Consider the following 4,463-nt stretch of genomic DNA (forward strand, 5'->3'; position numbering starts at 1 on the left):
GGCCTCCCAGTGCCGGAAAACTACACCTACCAGCATTCCCCGCACAGCCAGCATGGCCAATCACAGGCCGAGTGCTCGAGAACTGCATTTACCAGCACTCACTGGAACCCTCACCGCCCTTACAAAAAAAGCCTCAAGCCCTAACATCCAAAAAACCTCGAAACCCCTACAGACCTAACCCAAACTATTTACCACAGATGTAGCAGTTGCTGTGTTGTAGGTCTGTCTCACTGTTCCTCTAAGCATCCCCTCTTTGTCTTTTAGAGGTGTTGTAGCTGTTTGAAGAGGGTAGATTGAAGCATCTGCCTCGGGGGCTGGTAAGCGGCAGAGGTAAGGGAGCAGATGAGAGTAACTTACCTAGTTGTGCTGTGTCTTTGGATGCTGCATCGGCCTATGCGTTTCTTTTTCTTTCACAGGTGTCTCGCACAGGCTCAAAGGAGCAAACTGCACTCTGAAGAGCTGTGTAAGAAGAGGGGCTGGTCATGAGCTGGGTTGGAGCAGAACGACCAAGTAGCACAAGGTGACTATGAAAGGTGTCCGTCTTGCTTTGCAGGTGCCGTGGCAGGCTCTCCACAGAAGTGGATAAGGATATGAGATAAGGCCAGAGAGCGACAAGGAGCGGCACGTGCAGGGATGGTTTTGAAGCGCTGCGGTGGCTTACTCTTCTGTTCATCAGGTGCCACAGGCAAGGTGGGTTGTAACATCAGTCGTTATATTTGCATGAAAGCAGTTCACTTGAACGCCACAGTGCATCTGAGTAGGGTGTTCTAGCAGAACAAGCTTGTCTGGCACAGCGGTGCCTGATGGCAGTGTGTTTCCTCAGGTGAAGAGGTGCCTGAAGCCCCATCCTATCTAGCCTGCACACAATTATCTGAGAATGAAAGCTGCTTTCCAGTAATTCAGAAAGCCAAGTTACGTCTCAGCCTTGAGCATCTCGGGCTTTTGGGCCTGTCTGTAACATTTGGCACCAGCACTAATACTTTTTTTGGCATATGTTTAGCGTTTGGGGCCTGTGTCTGGGATTTGGGCCCTGTCTCGAACCACTGGGGCTTTGTCCTGGGTTTTGGAGCCTGCCTCTAGAGTTCAGGGCCTGTGATTAGGCTTTTGGGGTCTGTGTCTGGGGGCCGGTATCTGGGGGCAAGGGGGGAGCTGCTTGTAGACCCTAGGGGCCAGCATTGAGGGGGTTGGGAGCTGACTCTACACCTTTGGGGCCTGCTTCTGGGGGCGGGAGGGGGTTGAGACCTGCATCTGGGGGAGGGGTGGGAGCTCTTTGTATTCCTTTGGAGCCTGTGTCGGGGGGGTGGGGGAGGGACGGGAGGGTTGGTTGGGAGGTGCTTGTACACTGTTGGAGCCTGGGTTGAGGGAGGAGGTTTGGAGCTGCTTCTACACCTTTGGGCCTGGCATCGGGGGTAGGGTGTTGGGTGCTGGTTGTAGGGGCCTGTGTTTGGGGGGGGGGCTTGGGACCTGCGTCTGGGGGAGGGGTGGGAGCTGCTTGTACACCTTTGGGGCCTGCATGTGTGGGGGGTCAAGGCCTGTGTCTAGCGGTCTGGGAACTGCTTGTACAATGTAGGAATCTGTTTCTGCAGGGTGGCTGGGAGCTGTTTGTACAACTTTGGGGCCAGCATCTGGGGGTGGCTGGGAGCTGCCTGTACACTGTAGGGGCCTGTGTTTAGGGGGGCTTGGAGGCCTCCCTCGGGGGGGGGGAAGGTTGGGAGCTGCTTGTATAGGGCCTGCCTGGCAGGGGTTGGGAGCTGCTTGTAGAATTTGGGTCGCTGTGTCTGGGGGGGGGGTTGGGGCCTGTGTCTCAGGGGTGTTGGGAACTGGTTGTACACCTTTGGGTCCTGTCTCAGGGGGGGAGCTACTTGTACACTTTTGGGGTCTGTATTTGAGGGGGGTTGGGAGCTGCTTGTGCACTTTTGGACCTATGTTTAGAGGGGTTGGGAGGCTGCTCATGCATTCTAGGTTCCTCCCTTTTGAGAAGGGTTGGGGTCTGCATCTGTGGGTGGTTGGGAGCTGCTTGTACACTATAGGGGCCATGGTCTTGGAGGGGGGTCTGGGCTGTTTATACACCTTTGTGGCCTGTGTTTGGGGGGGGGGGGGTGGGCCTGTGCCTGGGGGAGTTGGGAGGTGCTTGTTCACTCTAGGAGCCTCCATTTGGGGGTCTTTGGGGCCTCCCTTTGAGGGGGAGGGAGTTGGGAGTTGGTTGTACACCTCCGCATCCCATGTCTTGGGGGGGGTGGGGGGAGTGGGACCGGTCTCTGAAGGGGCGGGTTGTGAGCTGCTTGTACACCTGTGTCGGGGGGAGGGTAGGGGGGGTGGCGGGGGTCGGGCCCGGGTCTTGGGCCAGTGTCTGGGTGGAGTCCAGTTCTTGGGAGGGGGTGGTGGGGTAGGAGCTGCTTGTGGGCAGTTGGGGTCTGCATCTGGGTGTGGTTGGTGCCTGCTTCTGTTGGCAGTTTGGGGCCTGCTTGTAGACTTGTGCAGCCTGGGTTTGGGGGCTTTTCTGTAACGTTTGGGGTCTGCATTTTTGCTTTGGGATGCATCTTGAGCTTTTGAGGCCTAGCAGTAGCATTTGGGGCCTGCATCTGGGGCTTTTCTGTAGCATTTTGGTTGCGTATTTGTGATTTGGGGCCTGTATCGTGGGTTTTGCCTTTTTTGTAGTTTCCATCTTTGTGTGTGTGTGTTTCGTTGTTGGTTGTCTGGGGTTAGGGGCAGGTTGGGGTTTGGATTAAGGTCAGTGTCATTAGCGTTAGGGGGTTGATAATAAGGGTTAGGGTTGTGGTTAGAGTTGTTAGGTTTAAGGGGAATAAGGACTTCAGGGTAAGGGGATCAAGGTTGTGGGAATAAAAATGTTGTTTTTGCGCAGTTACATCCTGTAGAGGGAAGGAAGGTGGTATTGAGGTACGCTTGCAGTGATAAGACAGCTTAACAGTGTGAAATGAGTTCATCTGATTCGTGTCAATATGGAACAATGCTAGGGCCGCATGATATGATGAAAAGTCTGAGAAAACCAGAGTGGTTAATGTATATAGTTCTTGTATCTTGCAAAGGAATGGTCCAGCAATTCGGGTCAATAGGGGATAAGAGAACAAAGGGGTTTCAGAATAACTGCTAACTATTACAACTGTTGCATGGGACACTATGCAAGTGTCTGCCATCCAGCCAAGATGGACAAAGGAGAAGGACAAGAGAAAAGCCTGGGAGGAAGACTACGAGCCTTCAGTACGAGCGGCCCCCAGAGGGACCACCGGAGACTGATAACGCCTGCACCAGTGGGAGGGTTTGGATTCTGGGAACTAATTAGAATAACCCTGCCTTTTGTAGAAGTAGTAATGAATATGTATTAGCCTAGCAGCATAAAAACCAGCCGCCTGATGTAACTTGTGTGCGTCTTGGTGGAGCAGAGACTCCTGGCGCACCCAGCGCTGCTTGCTTACCTCTATTCAATTAATAAATTGTAAATTTCAATTGCAATCCTATTTGGGACCCAGTCATTTATTACAAGCGGGCGCTCGTCCGGGAGGGCTTTGGTTCCTGATTTCTGGTTTGATCTAGGAGAGGCACCCCCACCATTTGGTGGCTGCTGTTTGAGTCAGGTCGGAACTAATGGCATCTTGAACCTGAATAAAGGTAAGCAAAGTTTCTGATTCTTTTTTTCAGCTCCCTTGCCAGCTGCAGCACTATATTTTGCCCGTAACTGTGTGTGTGAAGATCCGAACGAAGATGACGGAGTCGTAAGCATTTAAAGCGTATACCGTTCGGTTGGGTGGGGTTCGGTTGCCTGTGTGTGTAAGAGTGTGACTGAGATGGAACTTAGTTCCGAAGCGATTGTGGAAGTCTTCTAACCGCGGTTCCAATCTCCCGCGAGGGACTTGGCCGGTGAAGGACCGAAGGGATTCCTATAGGATTTGTGGGTGTGTGATAGGTCCTCGACCCCCTGCAAGACACTCTTACTAAGGTAACCAAGGGCTGTGGGAATTGCCAGAGTAAAATTCCTAGATGGGTCAGACAAAATCGAAGACCAGAGACCGGAAGAAAGGGAGCAAATTACCAGTCATACCACCAGAAAGTCCATTAGGAATAACGATTCGAAATTGGAATGATAGGGACCCCAGAAAAGGAAAAAGTAAATTAAAAATGGTCCAGTATTGTGTGACAGAATGGCCAAAGGAGCCTTTAAGACTACATGTCTTTTGGCCTGTTTTTGGATCCTTCAAAGACTGGATTTGCCAGGCCTTAAATATCCATGTTAATTCAAAGGAACCTTTTAGCCAGGAAGAAAGTGATTATGCAGGATTATGGATCAGGAGGACTTCACGTCCTTTTCTAGCCTCAATATTTACACTAAAAGCAGGTAAGAAATTTGAAGAACAAGAAGAACATGAAAAAGAAAAAGAAGATAAATGTGAGCCGTTGGATAAGCTACCACCTCCATATCCTAACAATCCACTCCCGGCGGCTCCCCC

At 51.8% G+C, this 4,463-nt stretch overlaps 1 long non-coding RNA gene across 1 annotated transcript; it reads left to right on the plus strand.

Moving 5' to 3' along the window:
* The first annotated feature begins 92 nt into the window (after positions 1-92).
* LOC311428832 lies at positions 93-3,468 on the plus strand. Its single transcript, XR_014687911.1, has 4 exons — positions 93-330; positions 417-463; positions 554-690; positions 3,146-3,468. It is a non-coding gene; the product is annotated as an uncharacterized lncRNA (long non-coding RNA).
* The last annotated feature ends 995 nt before the right edge of the window (positions 3,469-4,463 follow it).

This window comes from Aythya ferina (assembly GCF_964211825.1).
Source record: "Aythya ferina genome assembly, contig: HAP1_SCAFFOLD_155, whole genome shotgun sequence".
NCBI classification, from domain to species: domain Eukaryota; kingdom Metazoa; phylum Chordata; class Aves; order Anseriformes; family Anatidae; genus Aythya; species Aythya ferina.